Consider the following 24,977-nt stretch of genomic DNA (forward strand, 5'->3'; position numbering starts at 1 on the left):
TCAGTATACTTTCGCAAAATTAAAATCAATGACATCAAAACGGTCACATTTTTTACTACCTTTAAAGTTATATATTTTAATGCAGATAACAACATAATCATTCCACAAGCCCACAAAGGTGTGCCATATCGAAATCCGAGTTCATTTGACCAAGTTATGGGCTTTTAAAGATGGAAAGAAGGCCCATTTCAGTAAACCTTCGAAAATTAAAATCAATGACATAAAAACGGTCATATTTTTTACTACCTTTAAAGTTTTATATATTAGTGCAGATAACAACATAATCATACCACAAGCCCACAAAGGTGTGCCATATCGAAATCCGAGTTCATTTGACCAAGTTATGGGCTTTTAAAGATGGAAAGAAGGCCCATTTCAGTAAACCTTCGAAAATTAAAATCAATGACATAAAAACGGTCATATTTTTAACTACCTTTAAAGTTAAATGTTTAGGTGCGGATAACAGTATAATCATTTCACAAGGACATAAAGGTATGCCCTATCGAAATCCGAGTTCATTTGACCAAGTTATGGGCTTTTAAAGATGGAATGAAGGCCCATTTAAGTAAACCTTCGCAAAATTAAAATCAATGACATCAAAACGGTCACATTTTTTACTACCTTTAAAGTTATATATTTTAATGTAGATAACAACATAATCATTCCACAGGCCCACAAAACTGTGCCATATCGAAATCCGAGTCCTTTTGACCAAGTTATGGGCTTTTAAAGATGGAAAGAAGGCCCTTTTCAGTAAACCTTTGCAAAATTAAATCACAAGCCCATAAAGGTATGCCTTATCGAAATCCGAGTTCATTTGACCAAGTTATGGGCTTTTAAAGATGGAAAGAAGGCCCATTTCAGTAAACCTTCGCAAATTTAAAATCAATTACATAAAATCGGTCATATTTTTTACTACCTTTAAAGTTATATATTTTAATGCAGACTAGAACAAAATCATTCTACAAGCCCAAAAAGGTATGCCAAATCGAAATCCGAGTTCATTTGACCAAGTTATGGGCCTTTAAAGATGCAATGAAGGCCCATTTCAGTAAACCTTCGCAAAATTAAAATCAATGACATCAAAACGGTCACATTTTTTACTACCTTTAAAGTTATATATTTTAATGCAGATAACAACATAATCATTCCACAAGCCCACAAAGGTGTGCCATATCGAAATCCGAGTTCATTTGACCAAGTTATGGGCTTTTAAAGATGGAAAGAAGGCCCATTTCAGTAAACCTTCGAAAATTAAAATCAATGACATAAAAACGGCCATATTTTTTACTACCTTTAAAGTTAAATGTTTAAGTACGGATAACAGTATAATCAATCCACAAGCACATAAAGGTATGCCCTATCGAAATCCGAGTTCATTTGACCAAGTTATGGAATTTTAAAGATAGAAAGAAGGCCCATTTCTGTAAGCCTTCGCAAAATTAAAATCAATCAGTAAACCTTTGCAAAATGAAAATCAATGACATAAAAACGGTCATATTTTTTACTACCTTTAGAGTTTTATAAATTAGTGCAGATAACAACATAATCATACCACAAGCCCACAAAGGCGTGCCATATTGAAATCCGAGTTCATTTGACCAAGTTATGGGCTTTTAAAGATGGAAAGAAGGCCCATTTCAGTAAACCTTCGAAAATTAAAATCAATGACATAAAAACGGTCATATTTTTAACTACCTTTAAAGTTAAATGTTAAGGTGTGGATAACAGTATAATCATTCCACAAGCACATAAACGTATGCCATATCGAAATCCGAGTCCTTTTGACGAAGTTATGGGCTTTTAAAAATGGAAAGAAGGACCTTTTCAGTAAACCTTTGCAAAATTAAATCACAAGCCCATAAAGGTATGCCTTATCGAAATCCGAGTTCATTTGACCAAGTTATGGGCTTTTAAAGATAGAAAGAAGGCCCATTTCTGTAAGCCTTCGCAAAATTAAAATCAATCAGTAAACCTTCGCAAAATTAAAATCAATGACATCAAAACGGTCACATTTTTTACTACCTTTAAAGTTATATATTTTAATGCAGATAACAACATAATCATTCCACAAGACCATAAAGGTATGCCATAACGAAATCCGAGTTCATTTGACCAAGTTATGGGCTTTTAAAGATAGAAAGAAGGCCCATTTCTGTAAGCCTTCGCAAAATTAAAATCAATCAGTAAACCTTCGCAAAATGAAAATCAATGACATAAAAACGGTCATATTTTTTACTACCTTTAAAGTTTTATATATTAGTGCAGATAACAACATAATCATACCACAAGCCCACAAAGGTGTGCCATATCGAAATCCGAGTTCATTTGACCAAGTTATGGGTTTAAAAATGGAAAGGAGGCCCATTTCAGTAAACCTTTGAAAATTAAAATCAATGACATAAAAACGGTCATATTTTTAACTACCTTTAAAGTTAAATGTTTAGGTGTGGATAACAGCATAATCATTCCACAAGCACATAAACGTATGCCATATCGAAATCCGAGTCCTTTTGACCAAGTTATGGGCTTTTAAAGATGGAAAGAAGGCCCTTTTCAGTAAACCTTTGCAAAATTAAATCACAAGCCCATAAAGGTATGCCTTATCGAAATCCGAGTTCGTTTGACCAAGTTATGGGCTTTTAACGATGGAAAGAAGGCCCGTTTCAGTAAACCTTCGAAAATTAAAATCAATGACATAAAAACGGCCATATTTTTTACTACCTTTAAAGTTAAATGTTTAAGCACGGATAACAGTATAATCATTCCACAAGCCCACAAAGTTGTGCCATATCGAAATCCGAGTTCATTTGACCAAGTTATGGGCTTTTAAAGATGGAAAGAAGGCCCATTTCAGTAAACGTTCGAAAATTAAAATCAATGACATAAAAACGGCCATATTTTTTACTACCTTTAAAGTTAAATGTTTAAGTACGTATAACAGTATAATCATTCCACAAGCACATAAAGGTATGCCCTATCGAAATCCGAGTTCATTTGACCAAGTTATGGGCTTTTAAAGATGGAAAGAAGGCCCATTTAAGTAAACCTTCGCAAAATTTAAATCAATGACATCAAAACGGTCACATTTTTTACTACCTTTAAAGTTATAAATTTTAATGCAGATAACAACATAATCATTCCACAAAACCATAAAGGTATGACATAACGAAATCCGAGTTCATTTGACCAAGTTATGGGCTTTTAAAGATAGAAAGAAGGCCCATTTCTGTAAGCCTTCGCAAAATTAAAATCAATCAGTAAACCTTCGCAAAATGAAAATCAATGTCATTAAAACGGTCATATTTTTTACTACCTTTAAAGTTTTATATATTAGTGCAGATAACAACATAATCATACCACAAGCCCACAAAGGTGTGCCATATCGAAGTCCGAGTTCATTTGACCAAGTTATGGGCTTTTAAAGATGGAAAGAAGGCCCATTTCAGTAAACCTTCGAAAATTAAAATCAATGACATAAAAACCGTCATATTTTTAACTACCTTTAAAGTTAAATGTTTAGGTGTGGATAACAGTATAATCATTCCACAAGCACATAAACGTATGCCATATCGAAATCCGAGTCCTTTTGACCAAGTTATGGGCTTTTAAAGATGGAAAGAAGGCCCTTTTCAGTAAACCTTTGCAAAATTAAATCACAAGCCCATAAAGGTATGCCTTATGCCGAGTTCATTTGACCAAGTTATGGGCTTTTAAAGATGGAAAGAAGGCCCGTTTCAGTAAACCTTCGAAAATTAAAATCAATGACATAAAAACGGCCATATTTTTTACTACCTTTAAAGTTAAATGTTTAAGTACGGATAACAGTATAATCATTCCACAAGCACATAAAGGTATGCCCTATCGAAATCCGAGTTCATTTGACCAAGTTATGGGCTTTTAAAGATGGAAAGAAGGCCCATTTAAGTAAACCTTCGCAAAATTAAAATCAATGACATCAAAACGGTCACATTTTTTACTACCTTTAAAGTAATATATTTTAATGCAGATAACAACATAATCATTCCACAAGCCCACAAAGTTGTGCCATATCGAAATCCGAGTCCTTTTGATCAAGTTATGGGCTTTTAAAGATGGAAAGAAGGCCCTTTTCAGTAAACCTTTGCAAAATTAAATCACAAGCCCATAAAGGTATGCCTTATCGAAATCCGAGTTCATTTGACCATGTTATCGGCTTTTAAAGATGGAAAGAAGGCCCATTTCAGTAAACCTTCGCAAAATTAAAATCAATTACATAAAATCGGTCATATTTTCTACTACCTTTAAAGTTATATATTTTATTGCAGACTAGAACAAAATCATTCTACAAGCCCAAAAAGGTAAGCCATATCGAAATCCGAGTTCATTTGACCAAGTTATGGGCCTTTAAAGATGGAAAGAAGGCCCATTTCAGTAAAACTTCGCAAAATTAAAATCAATGACATCAAAACGGTCACATTTTTTACAACCTTTAAAGTTATATATTTTAATGCAGATAACAACATAATCATTCCACAAGCCCACAAAGGTGTGCCATATCGAAATCCGAGTTCATTTGACCAAGTTATGGGCTTTTAAAGATGGAAAGAAGGCCCATTTCAGTAAACCTTCGCAAAATTAAAATCAATGACATAAAAACGGCCATATTTTTTACTACCTTTAAAGTTAAATGTTTAAGTACAGATAACAGTATAATCATTCCACAAGCCCAAAAAGGTAAGCCATATCGAAATCCGAGTTCATTTGACCAAGTTATGGGCCTTTAAAGATGGAAAGAAGGCCCATTTCAGTAAACCTTCGCAAAATTAAAATCAATGACATCAAAACGGTCACATTTTTTACAACCTTTAAAGTTATATATTTTAATGCAGATAACAACATAATCATTCCACAAGCCCACAAAGGTGTGCCATATCGAAATCCGAGTTCATTTGACCAAGTTATGGGCTTTTAAAGATGGAAAAAAGGCCCATTTCAGTAAACCTTCGCAAAATTAAAATCAATGACATAAAAACGGCCATATTTTTTACTACCTTTAAAGTTAAATGTTTAAGTACAGATAACAGTATAATCATTCCACAAGCACATAAAGGTATGCCCTATCGAAATCCGAGTTCATTTGACCAAGTTATGGGCTTTTAAAGATGGAAAGAAGGCCCATTTAAGTAAACCTTCGCAAAATTAAAATCAATGACATCAAAACGGTCACATTTTTTACTACTTTTAAAGTTATATATTTTAATGCAGATAACAACATAATCATTCCACAAGCCCACAAAGTTGTGCCATATCGAAATCCGAGTCCTTTTGACCAAGTTATGGGCTTTTAAAGATAGAAAGAAGGCCCTTTTCAGTAAACCTTTGCAAAATTAAATCACAAGCCCATAAAGGTATGCCTTATCGAAATCCGAATTCATTTGTTCAAGTTATGGGCTTTTAAAGATGGAAAGAAGGCCAATTTCAGTAAACCTTCGCAAAATTAAAATCAATTACATAAAATCGGTCATATTTTTTACTACCTTTAAAGTTATATATTTTAATGCAGACTAGAACAAAATCATTCTACAAGCCCAAAAAGGTATGCCATATCGAAATCCGAGTTCATTTGACCAAGTTATGGGCCTTTAAAGATGGAAAGAAGGCCCATTTCAGTAAACCTTCGCAAAATTAAAATCAATGACATAAAAGCGGTCATATTTTTTACTACCTTTAAGGTTATATAATTTAATGCAGATAACAAGATAATCATGCCACAAGCCCATAAAAGTATGCCATATCGAAATCCGAGTTTATTTGACCAAGTTATGGGCCTTTGAAGATGGAAAGAAGGCCCATTCCAGTAAACCTTCGCAAAATTAAAATCAATGACATCAAAACGGTCACATTTTTTACTACCTTTAAAGTTATATATTTTAATGCAGATAACAACATAATCATTCCACAAGCCCACAAAGGTGTGCCATATCGAAATCCGAGTTCATTTGACCAAGTTATGGGCTTTTAAAGATGGAAAGAAGGCCCATTTCAGTAAACCTTCGCAAAATTAAAATCAATGACATAAAAACGGCCATATTTTTTACTACCTTTAAAGTTAAATGTTTAAGTACAGATAACAGTATAATCATTCCACAAGCACATAAAGGTATGCCCTAGCGAAATCCGAGTTCATTTGACCAAGTTATGGGCTTTTAAAGATGGAAAGAAGGCCCATTTAAGTAAACCTTCGCAAAATTAAAATCAATGACATCAAAACGGTCACATTTTTTACTACTTTTAAAGTTATATATTTTAATGCAGATAACAACATAATCATTCCACAAGCCCACAAAATTGTGCCATATCGAAATCCGAGTCCTTTTGACCAAGTTATGGGCTTTTAAAGATAGAAAGAAGGCCCTTTTCAGTAAACCTTTGCAAAATTAAATCACAAGCCCATAAAGGTATGCCTTATCGAAATCCGAGTTCATTTGTTCAAGTTATGGGCTTTTAAAGATGGAAAGAAGGCCAATTTCAGTAAACCTTCGCAAAATTAAAATCAATGACATCAAAACGGTCACATTTTTTACTACCTTTAAAGTTATATATTTTAATGCAGATAACAACATAATCATTCCACAAGCCCACAAAGGTGTGCCATATCGAAATCCGAGTTCATTTGACGAAGTTATGGGCTTTTAAAGATGGAAAGAAGGCCCATTTCAGTAAACCTTCGCAAAATTAAAATCAATGACATAAAAACGGTAATATTTTTAACTACCTTTAAAGTTAAATGTTTAAGTGCGGATAACAGAATAATCATTCCACAAGCACATAAAGGTATGCCATATCGAAATCCGAGTCCTTTTGACCAAGTTATGGGCTTTTAAAGATGGAAAGAAGGCCCTTTTCAGTAAACCTTTGCAAAATTAAATCACAAGCCCATAAAGGTATGCCTTATGCCGAGTTCATTTGACCAAGTTATGGGCTTTTAAAGATGGAAAGAAGGCCCGTTTCAGTAAACCTTCGAAAATTAAAATCAATGACATAAAAACGGCCATATTTTTTACTACCTTTAAAGTTAAATGTTTAAGTACGGATAACAGTATAATCATTCCACAAGCACATAAAGGTATGCCCTAGCGAAATCCGAGTTCATTTGACCAAGTTATGGGCTTTTAAAGATGGAAAGAAGGCCCATTTAAGTAAATCTTCGCAAAATTAAAATCAATGACATCAAAACGGTCACATTTTTTACTACTTTTAAAGTTATATATTTTAATGCAGATAACAACATAATCATTCCACAAGCCCACAAAATTGTGCCATATCGAAATCCGAGTCCTTTTGACCAAGTTATGGGCTTTTAAAGATAGAAAGAAGGCCCTTTTCAGTAAACCTTTGCAAAATTAAATCACAAGCCCATAAAGGTATGCCTTATCGAAATCCGAGTTCATTTGTTCAAGTTATGGGCTTTTAAAGATGGAAAGAAGGCCAATTTCAGTAAACCTTCGCAAAATTAAAATCAATTACATAAAATCGGTCATATTTTTTACTACCTTTAAAGTTATATATTTTAATGCAGACTAGAACAAAATCACTCTACAAGCCCAAAAAGGTATGCCATATCGAAATCCGAGTTCATTTGACCAAGTTATGGGCCTTTAAAGATGGAAAGAAGGCCCATTTCAGTAAACCTTCGCAAAATTAAAATCAATGACATCAAAACGGTCACATTTTTTACTAGCTTTAAAGTTATATATTTTAATGCAGATAACAACATAATCATTCCACAAGCCCACAAAGGTGTGCCATATCGAAATCCGAGTTCATTTGACGAAGTTATGGGCTTTTAAAGATGGAAAGAAGGCCCATTTCAGTAAACCTTCGCAAAATTAAAATCAATGACATAAAAACGGTCATATTTTTAACTACCTTTAAAGTTAAATGTTTAAGTGCGGATAACAGAATAATCATTCCACAAGCACATAAAGTTATGCCATATCGAAATCCGAGTCCTTTTGACCAAGTTATGGGCTTTTAAAGATGGAAAGAAGACCCATTACCCATTTCAGTAAACGTTCGCAAAATTAAAATCAATGACATAAAAACGGTCATGGTTTCTACTACCCTTAAGGTTATATATTTTAATGCAGATAACAAGATAATCATTCCACAGGCCCACAAAGGTATGCCATATCGAAATCCGAGTTCATTTGACCAAGTTATGGACTTTTAAAGATGGAAAGAAGGCCCATTTCAGTAAACGTTCGCAAAATTAAAATCAATGACATAAAAACGGTCAGATTTTTTACTACCTTTAAAGTTATAAATTTTAATACAGATAACAACATAATCATTCCACAAGCCCATAAAGGTATGCCATATCGAGATCCGAGTTCATTTGAGCAAGTTATGGGCTTTTAAAGATGGAGAGAAGGCCCATTTCAGTTAACCTTCGAAAAAATAAAATCAGTGACATAAACACGGTCATATTTTTTACTACCTTTAAAGTTATATATTTTAATACAGATTAGAACAAAATCATTCCACAAGCCCAAAAAGGTATGCCATATCGAAATCCAAATATGGGCTTTTAAAGATGGAAAGAAGGCCCATTTCAGTAAACGTTCGCAAAATTAAAATCAATGACATAAAACCGGTCAGATTTTGTACTACCTTTAAAGTTATATATTTTAATGCAGATAACAACATAATCATTCCACAAGCCCATAAAGGTATGCCATATCGAGATCCGAGTTCATTTGACCAAGTTATGGGCTTTTAAAGATGGAAAGAAGACCCATTTCAGTAAACGTTCGCAAAATTAAAATCAATGACATGAAAACGGTCATATTTTTTACTACCTTTAAGGTTATATATTTTAGTGCAGATAACAACATAATCATTCCAAAAGCCCATAAAGGTATGCCATATCGAGATCCGAGTTCATTTGAGCAAGTTATGGGCTTTTAAAGATGGAGAGAAGGCCTATTTCAGTTAACCTTCGCAAAAATAAAATCAGTGACATAAACACGGTCATATTTTTTACTACCTTTAAAGTTATATATTTTAATACAGATTAGAACAAAATCATTCCACAAGCCCAAAAAGGTATGCCATATCGAAATCCGAGTTCATTTGTCCAAGTTATGGGCTTTTAAAGATAATTTAAAGATAAAAAGAAGGCCCATTTCAGTAAACTTTCGCAAAATTAAAATCAATGACATAAAAACGGTCATACTTTTTACCACCTTTAACGTTATATATTTTAATGCAGATAACAACATAATCTTTCCACAAGCCCACAAATGCGTGCCATATCGAAATCCGAGTCCTTTTGACCAAGTTATGGTCTTTTAAAGATGGAAAGAAGACCCATTTCAGTAAACCTTCGAAAATTAAAATCAATGACATCAAAACGGTCACATTTTTTACTACCTTTAAAGTTATAGATTTTAATGCAGATAACAACATAATCATTCCACAAGCCCACAAAGGTGTGCCATATCGAAATCCTTTGCAAAACTAAATCACAAGCCCATAAAGGTATGCCTTATCGAAATCCGAGTTCATTTGACCAAGCTATGGGCTTTTAAAGATGGAAAGAAGGCCCATTTCAGTTAACCTTCGCAAAATTAAAATCAATTACATAAAATCGGTCATATTTTTTACTAGCTTTAAAGTTATATATTTTAATGCAGACTAGAACAAAATCATTCTACAAGCCCAAAAAGGTATGCCATATCGAAATCCGAGTTCATTTGACCAAGTTATGGGCCTTTAAAGATGGAAAGAAGGCCCATTTCAGTAAACCTTCGCAAAATTAAAATCAATGACATCAAAACGGTCATATTTTTAACTACCTTTAAAGTTAAATGTTTAAGTGCGGATAATAGAATAATCATTTCACAAGCACATAAAGGTATGCACATAAAGGTATATCGAAATCCGAGTCCTTTTGACCAAGCTATGGGCTTTTAAAGATGGACGGAAGGCCCATTTCAGTAAACCTTCGCAAAATTAAAATCAATGACATAAAAACGGTCATATTTTTTACTACCTTTAAAGTTTTATATAATAGTGCAGATAACAACATAATCATTCCACAAGCCAATAAAGGTGTGCCATATCGAAATCCGAGTTCATTTGACCAAGTTATGGGCTTGTAAAAATGGAAAGAAGGCCCATTTAAGTAAACCTTCGCAAAATTAAAATCAGTGACATAAAAACGAACATTTTTTTTTTAATACCCTTAAAGTTATATATTTTAATGCAGATAACAACATAATCATTTTACAAGACCATAAAGGTATGCCATAACGAAATCCGAGCTCATTTGACCAAGCTATGGGCTTTTAAAGATAGAAAGAAGGCCCATTTCTGTAAGCCTTCGCAAAATTAAAATCAATCAGTAAACCTTCGCAAAATGAAAATCAATGACATAAAAACGGTCATATTTTTTACTACCTTTAAAGTTTTATATATTAGTGCAGATAACAACATACCACAAGCCCACAAAGGTGTGCCATATCGAAATCCGAGTTCATTTGACCAAGTTATGGGCTTTTAAAGATGGAAAGAAGGCCCATTTCAGTAAACCTTCAAAAATTAAAATCAATGACATAAAAACGGTCATATTTTTTACTACCTTTAAAGTTAAATGTTTAAGTACGGAATACAGTATAATCATTCCACAAGCACATAAAGGTATGCCATATCGAAATCCGAGTCCTTTTGACCAAGTTATGGGCTTTTAAAGATGGAAAGAAGGCCCATTTCAGTAAACCTTCGCAAAATTAAAATCAATGACATAAAAACGGTCATATTTTTTACTGCCTTTAATGTTATATATTTTAATGCAGATAACAACATAATCATTCCACAAGTCCATAAAGGTACTCCATATCGAAATCCGAGTTCATTTAACCAAGTTATGGGCTTTTAAAGATGGAAAGAAGGCCTATTTCAGTAAACCTTCGCCAAATTAAAATCAGTGACATTAAAACGGTCACATTTTTTACTACCTTTAAAATTATATATTTTAATGCAGAAAACAACATAATCATTCCACAAGACCATAAAAGTATACCATATCGAAATCCGAGTTCATTTGACCAAGTTATGAACTTGTAAAAATGGAAAGAAGTCCCATTTAAGTAAACCTTCGCAAGATTAAAATCAATGACATAAAAACGAACATATTTTGTACTACCTTTAAAGTTTTATATATTAATGCAGATAACAACATAATCATTCCACAAGCCCACAAAGGTGTGATATATCGAAATCCGAGTTCATTTGACCAAGTTATGGGCTTTTAAAGATGGAAAGAAGGCCCATTTCAGTAAACCTTCGCAAAATTAAAATCAATGACATAAAAACGGTCATATTTTTAACTTCCTTTAAAGTTAAATGTTTAAGTGCGGATAACAGTATAATCATTCCACAAGCACATAAAGGTATGCCATATCGAAATCCGAGTCCTTTTGACCAAGTTATGGGCTTTTAAAGATGGAAAGAAGGCCCATTTCAGTAAACCTTTGCAAAATTGAATCAGAAGCCCATAAAGGTATGCCACATCGAAATCCGAGTTCATTTGACCAAGTTATGGGCTTTTAAAAATGGAAAGAAGGCCCATTTCAGTAAACCTTCGCAAAATTAAAATCAATGACATAAAAACGGTCATATTTTTTAATACCTTTAAGGTTATATATATTAATGCAGATAACAACATTATCATTCCACAAGCCCATAAAGGTATGCCATATCGAAATCCGAGTCCTTTTAACCAAGTTATGGGCTTTTAAAGATGGAAAGAAGGCCCATTTCAGTAAACCTTTGCAAAATTAAATCACAAGCCCATAAAGGTATGTCACATCGAAATCCGAGTTCATTTGACCAAGTTATGGGCTTTTAAAAATGGAAAGAAGACCCATTTCAGTAAACCTTCGCAAAACTAAAATCAATCAGTAAACCTTCGCAAAATTAAAATCAATGATATAAAAACGGTCATATTTTTTACTACCTTTAAAGTGTTATATATATCAGTGCAGATAACAACATAATCATACCAAGCCCACAAAGGTGTGCCATATCGAAATCCGAGTTCATTTGACCAAGTTATGGGATTTTAAAGATGGAAAGAAGGCCCATTTCAGTAAACCTTCGAAAATAAAAATCATTGACATATGAACGGTCTTATTTTTAACTACCTTTAAACTTAAATGTTTAAGTGCGGATAACAGTATAATCATTCCACAAGCACATAAAGGTAGGCCATATCGAAATCCGAGTCATTTTAACAAATTTATGAGCTTTTAAAGATGGAAAGAAGGCCCATTTCAGTAAACCTTTGCAAAATAAAATCACAAGCCCATAAAGGTATGCCTTATCGAAATCCGAGTTCATTTGACCAAGTTATGGGCTTTTAAAGATGGAAAGAAGGCCCATTTCAGTAAGCCTTCGAAAATAAAAATCAATGACATATGAACGGTCATATTTTTAACGACCTTTAAAGTTAAATGTTTAAGTGCGGATAACAGTATAATCATTTCACAAGCACATAAAGGTATGCCATATCGAAATCCGAGTCCCCTTAACCAATTTATGGGCTTTTAAAGATGGAAAGAAGGACCATTTCAGTAAACCTTCGCAAAACTAAAATCAGTGACATAAAAACGATCATATTTTTTACTACCTTTAAAGTTATATATATTAATGCAGATAACAACATTATCATTCCACAAAGGTGTGCCATATCGAAATCCGAGTTCATTTGACCAAGTTATGGGCTTGTAAAAATGGAAAGAAGGCCCATTTAAGTAAACCTTCGCAAAATTAAAATCAGTGACATAAAAACGAACATTTTTTTTTTAATACCCTTAAAGTTATATATTTTAATGCAAATAACAACATAATCATTTTACAAGACCATAAAGGTATGCCATAACGAAATCCGAGCTCATTTGACCAAGCTATGGGCTTTTAAAGATAGAAAGAAGGCCCATTTCTGTAAGCCTTCGCAAAATTAAAATCAATCAGTAAACCTTCGCAAAATGAAAATCAATGACATAAAAACGGTCATATTTTTTACTACCTTTAAAGTTTTATATATTAGTGCAGATAACAACATACCACAAGCCCACAAAGGTGTGCCATATCGAAATCCGAGTTCATTTGACCAAGTTATGGGCTTTTAAAGATGGAAAGAAGGCCCATTTCAGTAAACCTTCGAAAATTAAAATCAATGACATAAAAACGGTCATATTTTTTACTACCTTTAAAGTTAAATGTTTAAGTACGGAATACAGTATAATCATTCCACAAGCACATAAAGGTATGCCATATCGAAATCCGAGTCCTTTTGACCAAGTTATGGGCTTTTAAAGATGGAAAGAAGGCCCATTTCAGTAAACCTTCGCAAAATTAAAATCAATGACATAAAAACGGTCATATTTTTTACTGCCTTTAATGTTATATATTTTAATGCAGATAACAACATAATCATTCCACAAGTCCATAAAGGTACGCCATATCGAAATCCGAGTTCATTTAACCAAGTTATGGGCTTTTAAAGATGGAAAAAAGGCCTATTTCAGTAAACCTTCGCCAAATTAAAATCAGTGACATTAAAACGGTCACATTTTTTACTACCTTTAAAATTATATATTTTAATGCAGAAAACAACATAATCATTCCACAAGACCATAAAGGTATACCATATCGAAATCCGAGTTCATTTGACCAAGTTATGAACTTGTAAAAATGGAAAGAAGTCCCATTTAAGTAAACCTTCGCAAGATTAAAATCAATGACATAAAAACGAACATATTTTGTACTACCTTTAAAGTTTTATATATTAATGCAGATAACAACATAATCATTCCACAAGCCCACAAAGGTGTGATATATCGAAATCCGAGTTCATTTGACCAAGTTATGGGCTTTTAAAGATGGAAAGAAGGCCCATTTCAGTAAACCTTCGCAAAATTAAAATCAATGACATAAAAACGGTCATATTTTTAACTTCCTTTAAAGTTAAATGTTTAAGTGCGGATAACAGTATAATCATTCCACAAGCACATAAAGGTATGCCATATCGAAATCCGAGTCCTTTTGACCAAGTTATGGGCTTTTAAAGATGGAAAGAAGGCCCATTTCAGTAAACCTTTGCAAAATTAAATCAGAAGCCCATAAAGGTATGCCACATCGAAATCCGAGTTCATTTGACCAAGTTATGGGCTTTTAAAAATGGAAAGAAGGCCCATTTCAGTAAACCTTCGCAAAATTAAAATCAATGACATAAAAACGGTCATATTTTTTAATACCTTTAAGGTTATATATATTAATGCAGATAACAACATTATCATTCCACAAGCCCATAAAGGTATGCCATATCGAAATCCGAGTTCTTTTAACCAAGTTATGGGCTTTTAAAGATGGAAAGAAGGCCCATTTCAGTAAACCTTTGCAAAATTAAATCACAAGCCCATAAAGGTATGTCACATCGAAGTCCGAGTTCATTTGACCAAGTTATGGGCTTTTAAAAATGGAAAGAAGACCCATTTCAGTAAACCTTCGCAAAACTAAAATCAATCAGTAAACCTTCGCAAAATTAAAATCAATGATATAAAAACGGTCATATTTTTTACTACCTTTAAAGTGTTATATATATCAGTGCAGATAACAACATAATCATACCAAGCCCACAAAGGTGTGCCATATCGAAATCCGAGTTCATTTGACCAAGTTATGGGATTTTAAAGATGGAAAGAAGGCCCATTTCAGTAAACCTTCGAAAATAAAAATCATTGACATATGAACGGTCTTATTTTTAACTACCTTTAAACTTAAATGTTTAAGTGCGGATAACAGTATAATCATTCCACAAGCACATAAAGGTAGGCCATATCGAAGTCCGAGTCATTTTAACAAATTTATGAGCTTTTAAAGATGGAAAGAAGGCCCATTTCAGTAAACCTTTGCAAAATAAAATCACAAGCCCATAAAGGTATGCCTTATCGAAATCCGAGTTCATTTGACAAAGTTATGGGCTTTTAAAGATGGAAAGAAGGCCCATTTCAGTAAACCTTCGAAAATAAAAATCAATGACATATGAACGGTCATATTTTTAACGACCTTTAAAGTTAAATGTTTAAGTGCGGATAACAGTATAATCATTTCACAAGCACATAAAGGTATGCCATATCGAAATCCGAGTCCCCTTAACCAATTTATGGGCTTTTAAAGATGGAAAGAAGGCCCATTTCAGTAAACCTTCGAAAATAAAAATCAATGACATATGAACGGTCATATTTTTAACGACCTTTAAAGTTAAATGTTTAAGTGCGGATAACAGTATAATCATTTCACAAGCACATAAAGGTATGCCATATCGAAATCCGAGTCCCCTTAACCAATTAATTGGGCTTTTAAAGATGGAAAGAAGGACCATTTCAGTAAACCTTCGCAAAACTAAAATCAGTGACATAAAAACGATCATATTTTTTACTACCTTTAAAGTTATATATATTAATGCAGATAACAACATTATCATTCCACAAGCCCACAAAGGTGTGCCATATCGAAGTCCGAGTTCATTTGACCAAGTTATGGGCTTTTAAAAATGGAAAGAAGGCCCATTTCAGTAAACCTTCGCAAAATTAAAATCAATGACATAACAACGGTCATATTTTTTACAACCTTTAAAGTTATATATATTAATGCAGATAACAACATTATCATTCCACAAGCACATAAACGTATGCCATATCGAAATCCGAGTTCATTTGACCAAGCTATGGGCCTTTAAAGATAGAAAGAAGGCCCATTTCTGTAAGCCTTCGCAAAATTAAAATCAATCAGTAAACCTTCGCAAAATGAAAATCAATGACATAAAAACGGTCATATTTTGTACTACCTTTAAAGTTTTATATATTAGTGCAGATAACAACATAATCATACCACAAGCCCACAAAGGTGTGCCATATCGAAATCCGAGTTCATTTGACCAAGTTATGGGCTTTTAAAGATGGAAAGAAGGCCCATTTCAGTAAACCTTCGAAAGTTAAAATCAATGACATCTGAACGGTCATATTTTTAACTACCTTTAAAGTTAAATGTTTAAGTGCGGATAACAGTATAATCATTTCACAAGCACATAAAGGTATGCCATATCGAAATCCGAGTCCTTTTAACCAATTTATGGGCTTTTAAAGATGGAAAGAAGGCCCATTTCAGTAAACCTTCGAAAATAAAAATCAATGACATATGAACGGTCATATTTTTAACGACCTTTAAAGTTAAATGTTTAAGTGCGGATAACAGTATAATCATTTCACAAGCACATAAAGGTATGCCATATCGAAATCCGAGTCCCCTTAACCAATTTATGGGCTTTTAAAGATGGAAAGAAGGACCATTTCAGTAAACCTTCGGAAAACTAAAATCAGTGACATAAAAACGGTCATATTTTTTACTACCTTTAAAGTTATATATATTAATGCAGATTACAACATTATCATTCCACAAGCCCACAAAGGTGTGCCATATCGAAGTCCGAGATCATTTGACCAAGTTATGGGCTTTTAAAAATGGAAAGAAGGCCCATTTCAGTAAACCTTCGCAAAATTAAAATCAATGACATAAAAACGGTCATATTTTTTACTACCTTTAAAGTTATATATATTAATGCAGATTACAACATTATCATTCCACAAGCCCACAACGGTGTGCCATATCGAAATCCGAGTTCATTTGACCAAGTTATGGGCTTTTAAAAATGGATAGAAGGCCCATTTCAGTAAACCTTCGCAAAATTAAAATCAATGACATAAAAAAGGTCATTTTTTTTAGTACCCTTAAAGTTATATAAATTTATGTAGATAACAACATTATCACTCCACAAGCCCAAAAAGGTTTGCCATATCGAAATCCGAGTTCATTTGACCAAGTTATGGGCTTTTAAAGATGGAAAGAAGGCCCATTTCAGTAAACCTTCGAAAATTAATATCAATAACATAAAAACGGTAATATTTTTAACTACCTTTAAAGTTAAATGTTTAAGTGCGGATAACAGTATAATCATTCCACAAGCACATAAAGGTATGCCATATCGAAATCCGAGTCCATTTAACCAAGTTATGGGCTTTTAAAGATGGAAAGAAGGTCCATTTCAGTAAACCTTTGCAAAATTAAATCACAAGCCCATGAAGGTATGCCTTATCGAAATCCGAGTCCATTTAACCAAGTTATGGGCTTTTAAAGATGGAAAGAAGGCCCATTTCAGTAAACCTTCGCAAAATTAAAATCAATGACATTAAAACGGTCATATTTTTTACTACCTTTAAAGTTATATATTTTAATGCAGAAAGCAACATTATCATTCCACAAGCCCATAAAGGCATGCCATACCGAAAACCGAGTTCATTTGACCAAGTTATGGGCTTTTAAAGATGGAAAGGAGGCCCATTTCTGGAAAACTTAGCAAAATTAAAATCAATGACATAAAAACGGTCATATTTTTAACTACCTTTAAAGTAAAATGTTTAAGTACGGATTACAGTATAATCATTCCACTAGCACATAAAGGTATGCCATATCGAAATCCGAGTCCATTTAACCAAGTTATGGGCTTTTAAAGATGGAAAGAAGGCCCATTTCAGTAAACCTTCGTAAAATTAAAATCAATGACATAAAAACGGTCATATTTTTTACTACCTTTAAAGTGATATATTTTAATGCAGAAAGCAACATTATCATTCCACAAGCCCATAAAGGCATGCCATACCGAAAACTGAGTTCATTTGACCAAGTTATGGGCTTTTAAAGATGGAAAGGAGGCCCATTTCTGGAAAACTTAGCAAAATTAAAATCAATGACATAAAAACGGTCATATTTTTAACTACCTTTAAAGTAAAATGTTTAAGTACGGATTACAGTATAATCATTCCACTAGCACATAAAGGTATGCCATATCGAAATCCGAGTCCATTTAACCAAGTTATGGGCTTTTAAAGATGGAAAGAAGGCCCATTTCAGTAAACCTTCGCAAAATTAAAATCAATGACATAAAAACGGTCATATTTTTTACTACCTTTAAAGTGATATATTTTAATGCAGAAAGCAACATTATCATTCCACAAGCCCATAAAGGCATGCCATACCGAAAACTGAGTTCATTTGACCAAGTTATGGGCTTTTAAAGATGGAAAGAAGGCCCATTTCAGTAAACCTTCGAAAATTAAAATCAATAACATAAAAACGGTAATATTTTTAACTACCTTTAAAGTTAAATGTTTAAGTGCGGATAACAGTATAATCACTCCACAAGCACATAAAGGTATGCCATATCGAAATCCGAGTCCATTTAACCAAGTTATGGGCTTTTAAAGATGGAAAGAAGGTCCATTTCAGTAAACCTTTGCAAAATTAAATCACAAGCCCATGAAGGTATGCCTTATCGAAATCCGAGTCCATTTAACCAAGTTATGGGCTTTTAAAGATGGAAAGAAGGCCCATTTCAGTAAACCTTCGCAAAATTAAAATCAATGACATTAAAACGGTCATATTTTTTACTACCTTTAAAGTTATATATTTTAATGCAGAAAGCAACATTATCATTCCACAAGCCCATAAAGGCATGCCATACCGAAAACCGAGTTCATTTGACCAAGTTATGGGCTTTTAAAGAAGGAGGGGTGGCCCATTTCTGGAAAACTGAGCAAAATTAAAATCAATGACATAAAAACGGTCATATTTTTAACTACCTTTAAAGTAAAATGTTTAAGTACGGATTACAGTATAATCATTCCACAAGCACATAAAGGTATGCCATATCGAAATCCGAGTCCATTTAACCAAGTTATGGGCTTTTAAAAATGAAGAGAAAGCCCATTTTAGTAAACCTTCGCAAAATTAAAATGAATGACATAAAAACGGTCATATTTTTCACTATATATATTTTAATGCAGATAAGAACATGATCATTCCACAAGCCTATAAAGGTATGCCATATCGAAATCCGAGTTCATTTGACCAAGTTATGGGCTTTTAAAAATGGAAAGAAGGCCCATTTCAGTAAACCTTCGCAAAATTAAAATCAATGACATTAAAACGGTCATACTTTTTACTACCTTTAAAGTTATATATATTAATGCAGATTACAACATTATCATTCCACAAGCCCACGAAGGTGTGCCATATCGAAATCCGAGTTCATTTGACCAAGTTATGGGCTTTTAAAAATGGAAAGAAGGCCCATTTCAGTAAACCTTCGCAAAATTAAAATCAATGACATAAAAACAGTCATATTTTTTACTACCTTTAAAGTTATATATATTAATGCAGATTACAACATTATCATTCCACAAGCCCACATAGGTGTGCCATATCGAAATCCGAGTTCATTTGACCAAGTTATGGGCTTTTTAAAATGGAAAGAAGGCCCATTTCAGTAAACCTTCGCAAAATTAAAATCAATGACATAAAAACGGTCATTTTTGTACCCTTGCAGAGGGTATATTGATTTCAGTCAGAAGTTTGCAACGCAGTGAAGGAGACGTTTCCGACCCCATAAAGTATATATATTCTTGATCAGCATGACTAGACGAGTTGATCTAGCCATGTCCGTCTGTCCGTCCGTTCCTACGCAAACTAGTCTCTCAGTTTTAAAGCTATCGGGCTGAAACTCTCCCAAAAGTCTTATATCTTTTGCAGGTAGTATATAAGTCGGAACCAGCCGGATCGGACAACTATATCTTATAGCTCCCATAGGAATAATCGGACAAAAAAATTAAAAAAAATTATATCTTTGGTGTTATTTAGCATATAACCTCCTAAGCTTGGATATAACATTTTTTAATTAGTTTTGAGTTTTGACTTAAATTTTATCGAAATCGGAGGACTATATCATATAGCTGCCATAGGAACGATCGGAAAATTGGTGGAAAAATAATATGAAACAAATTATAGCTTCTGTGTTTTTCAACATATAACCTCCAACGCTTGGAAATAACATTTTTTAATTAGTTCTGAATTTCGAATTTAATTTTATCAAAATCGGACGACTATATCATATAGCTGCCATAGGAACGATCGGAAAATTGGTAGGAAAATAATATGAAACAAATTATAGCTTCGGTGTTTTTTAACATATAACCTCCTTCGCTTAGAAATAACATTTTTTAATTAGTTCTGAATTTCGAATTTAATTTTATCAAAATCGGACGACTATATCATTTAGCTGCCATAGGAACGATCGGAAAATTGGTAGGAAAATAATATGAAACAAATTATAGCTTCGGTGTTTTTTGACATATTATCTTATACTATTGGGAATATCATTTTTTGTGTTTTTAAATTTAATAATTATAGCTGCAAGGGTATATAAGCTTCGGCTTGCCGAAGCTAACTTTCTTTCTTGTTTTTACTACCTTTAAAGTTATATATATTAATGCAGATAACAACATAATCATTCCACAAGCACATAAACGTATGCCATATCGAAATCCGAGTTCATTTGACCAAGCTATGGGCTTTTAAAGATAGAAAGAAGGGCCATTTCTGTAAGCCTTCGCAAAATTAAAATCAATCAGTAAACCTTCGCAAAATGAAAATCAATGACATAAAAACGGTCATATTTTTTACTACCTTTAAAATTTTATATATTAGTGCAGATAACAACATAATCATACCACAAGCCCACAAAGGTGTGCCATATCGAAATCCGAGTTCATTTGACCAAGTTATGGGCTTTTAAAGATGGAAAGAAGGCCCATTTCAGTAAACCTTCGAAAATTAAAATCAATGACATAAAAACGGTCATATTTTAAACTACCTTTAAAGTTAAATGTTTAGGTGCGGATAAGAGTATAATCATTCCACAAGCACATAAACGTATGCCATATCGAAATCCGAGTCCTTTTGACCAAGTTATGGGCTTTTAAAGATGGAAAGAAAGCCCATTTCAGTATACCTTTGCAAAATTAAATCACAAGCCGTTAAAGGTATGCCTTATCGAAATCCGAGTTCATTTGACCAAGTTATGGGCTTTTAAAAATGGAAAGAAGGCCCATTTCAGTAAACCTTCGCAAAATTAAAATGAATGACATAAAAACGGTCATACTTTTTACTACCTTTAAAGTTATATATATTAATGCAGATTACAACATTATCATTCCACAAGCCCACGAAGGTGTGCCATATCGAAATCCGAGTTCATTTGACCAAGTTATGGGCTTTTTAAAATGGAAAGAAGGCCCATTTCAGTAAACCTTCGCAAAATTAAAATGAATGACATAAAAACGGTCATATTTTTCACTATATATATTTTAATGCAGATAAGAACATGATCATCCCACAAGCCTATAAAGGTATGCCATATCGAAATCCGAGTTCATTTGACCAAGTTATGGGCTTTTAAAAATGGAAAGAAGGCCCATTTCAGTAAACCTTCGCAAAATTAAAATCAATGACATTAAAACGGTCATATTTTTTACTACCTTTAAAATTATATATATTAATGCAGATTACAACTTTATAATTCCACAAGCCCACAAAGGTGTGCCATATCGAAATCCGAGTTCATTTGACCAAGTTATGGGCTTTTAAAAATGGAAAGAAGGCCCATTTCAGTAAACCTTCGCAAAATTAAAATCAATGACATAAAAACGGTCATATTTTTTACTACCTTTAAAGTTATATATATTAATGCAGATTACAACATTATCATTCCACAAGCCCACATAGGTGTGCCATATCGAAATCCGAGTTCATTTGACCAAGTTATGGGCTTTTTAAAATGGAAAGAAGGCCCATTTCAGTAAACCTTCGCAAAATTAAAATCAATGACATAAAAACGGTCATTTTTGTACCCTTGCAGAGGGTATATTGATTTCAGTCAGAAGTTTGCAACGCAGTGAAGGAGACGTTTCCGACCCCATAAAGTATATATATTCTTGATCAGCATGACTAGACGAGTTGATCTAGCCATGTCCGTCTGTCCGTCCGTTCCTACGCAAACTAGTCTCTCAGTTTTAAAGCTATCGGGCTGAAACTCTCCCAAAAGTCTTATATCTTTTGCAGGTAGTATATAAGTCGGAACCAGCCGGATCGGACAACTATATCTTATAGCTCCCATAGGAATAATCGGACAAAAAAATTAAAAAAAATTATATCTTTGGTGTTATTTAGCATATAACCTCCTAAGCTTGGATATAACATTTTTTAATTAGTTTTGAGTTTTGACTTAAATTTTATCGAAATCGGAGGACTATATCATATAGCTGCCATAGGAACGATCGGAAAATTGGTGGAAAAATAATATGAAACAAATTATAGCTTCTGTGTTTTTCAACATATAACCTCCAACGCTTGGAAATAACATTTTTTAATTAGTTCTGAATTTCGAATTTAATTTTATCAAAATCGGACGACTATATCATATAGCTGCCATAGGAACGATCGGAAAATTGGTAGGAAAATAATATGAAACAAATTATAGCTTCGGTGTTTTTTAACATATAACCTCCTACGCTTAGAAATAACATTTTTTAATTAGTTCTGAATTTCGAATTTAATTTTATCAAAATCGGACGACTATATCATTTAGCTGCCATAGGAACGATCGGAAAATTGGTAGGAAAATAATATGAAACAAATTATAGCTTCGGTGTTTTTTGACATATTATCTTATACTATTGGGAATATCATTTTTTGTGTTTTTAAATTTAATAATTATAGCTGCAAGGGTATATAAGCTTCGGCTTGCCGAAGCTAACTTTCTTTCTTGTTTTTACTACCTTTAAAGTTATATATATTAATGCAGATAACAACATAATCATTCCACAAGCACATAAACGTATGCCATATCGAAATCCGAGTTCATTTGACCAAGCTATGGGCTTTTAAAGATAGAAAGAAGGGCCATTTCTGTAAGCCTTCGCAAAATTAAAATCAATCAGTAAACCTTCGCAAAATGAAAATCAATGACATAAAAACGGTCATATTTTTTACTACCTTTAAAATTTTATATATTAGTGCAGATAACAACATAATCATACCACAAGCCCACAAAGGTGTGCCATATCGAAATCCGAGTTCATTTGACCAAGTTATGGGCTTTTAAAGATGGAAAGAAGGCCCATTTCAGTAAACCTTCGAAAATTAAAATCAATGACATAAAAACGGTCATATTTTAAACTACCTTTAAAGTTAAATGTTTAGGTGCGGATAAGAGTATAATCATTCCACAAGCACATAAACGTATGCCATATCGAAATCCGAGTCCTTTTGACCAAGTTATGGGCTTTTAAAGATGGAAAGAAGGCCCATTTCAGTATACCTTTGCAAAATTAAATCACAAGCCGTTAAAGGTATGCCTTATCGAAATCCGAGTTCATTTGACCAAGTTATGGGCTTTTAAAAATGGAAAGAAGGCCCATTTCAGTAAACCTTCGCAAAATTAAAATCAATGACATAAAAACGGTCATACTTTTTACTACCTTTAAAGTTATATATATTAATGCAGATTACAACATTATCATTCCACAAGCCCACATAGGTGTGCCATATCGAAATCCGAGTTCATTTGACCAAGTTATGGGCTTTTAAAAATGGAAAGAAGGCCCATTTCAGTAAACCTTCGCAAAATTAAAATCAATGACATAAAAACGGTCATATTTTTTACTACCTTTAAAGTTATATATATTAATGCAGATTACAACATTATCATTCCACAAGCCCACATAGGTGTGCCATATCGAAATCCGAGATCATTTGACCAAGTTATGGGCTTTTTAAAATGGAAAGAAGGCCCATTTCAGTAAACCTTCGCAAAATTAAAATCAATGACATAAAAACGGTCATTTTTGTACCCTTGCAGAGGGTATATTGATTTCAGTCAGAAGTTTGCAACGCAGTGAAGGAGACGTTTCCGACCCCATAAAGTATATATATTCTTGATCAGCATGACTAGACGAGTTGATCTAGCCATGTCCGTCTGTCCGTCCGTTCCTACGCAAACTAGTCTCTCAGTTTTAAAGCTATCGGGCTGAAACTCTCCCAAAAGTCTTATATCTTTTGCAGGTAGTATATAAGTCGGAACCAGCCGGATCGGACAACTATATCTTATAGCTCCCATAGGAATAATCGGACAAAAAAATTAAAAAAAATTATATCTTTGGTGTTTTTTAGCATATAACCTCCTAAGCTTGGATATAACATTTTTTAATTAGTTTTTAGTTTTGACTTAAATTTTATCGAAATCGGAGGACTATATCATATAGCTGTCATAGGAACGATCGGAAAATTGGTGGAAAAATAATATGAAACAAATTATAGCTTCTGTGTTTTTCAACATATAACCTCCAACGCTTGGAAATAACATTTTTTAATTAGTTCTGAATTTCGAATTTAATTTTATCAAAATCGGACGACTATATCATATAGCTGCCATAGGAACGATCGGAAAATTGGTAGGAAAATAATATGAAACAAATTATAGCTTCGGTGTTTTTTAACATATAACCTCCTACGCTTGGAAATAACATTTTTTAATTAGTTCTGAATTTCGAATTTAATTTTATCAAAATCGGACGACTATATCATTTAGCTGCCATAGGAACGATCGGAAAATTTTTAGGAAAATAATATGAAACAAATTATAGCTTCGGTGTTTTTTGACATATTATCTTATACTATTGGGAATATCATTTTTTGTGTTTTTAAATTTAATAATTATAGCTGCAAGGGTATATAAGCTTCGGCTTGCCGAAGCTAACTTTCTTTCTTGTTTTTACTACCTTTAAAGTTATATATATTAATGCAGATAACAACATAATCATTCCACAAGCACATAAACGTATGCCATATCGAAATCCGAGTTCATTTGACCAAGCTATGGGCTTTTAAAGATAGAAAGAAGGCCCATTTCTGTAAGCCTTCGCAAAATTAAAATCAATCAGTAAACCTTCGCAAAATGAAAATCAATGACATAAAAA

General features: G+C 33.1%; 1 protein-coding gene across 1 annotated transcript in view; it reads right to left on the reverse strand.

Annotated features, from left to right (window-relative positions):
* LOC139352805 (uncharacterized) overlaps positions 1-24,977 on the reverse strand; it is a 79,837-nt gene that overhangs the window by 4,211 nt on the left and 50,649 nt on the right. The window lies entirely within an intron of this gene.

Source organism: Drosophila suzukii, chromosome 3 (assembly GCF_043229965.1).
Source record: "Drosophila suzukii chromosome 3, CBGP_Dsuzu_IsoJpt1.0, whole genome shotgun sequence".
In the NCBI taxonomy this organism is placed as follows: domain Eukaryota; kingdom Metazoa; phylum Arthropoda; class Insecta; order Diptera; family Drosophilidae; genus Drosophila; species Drosophila suzukii.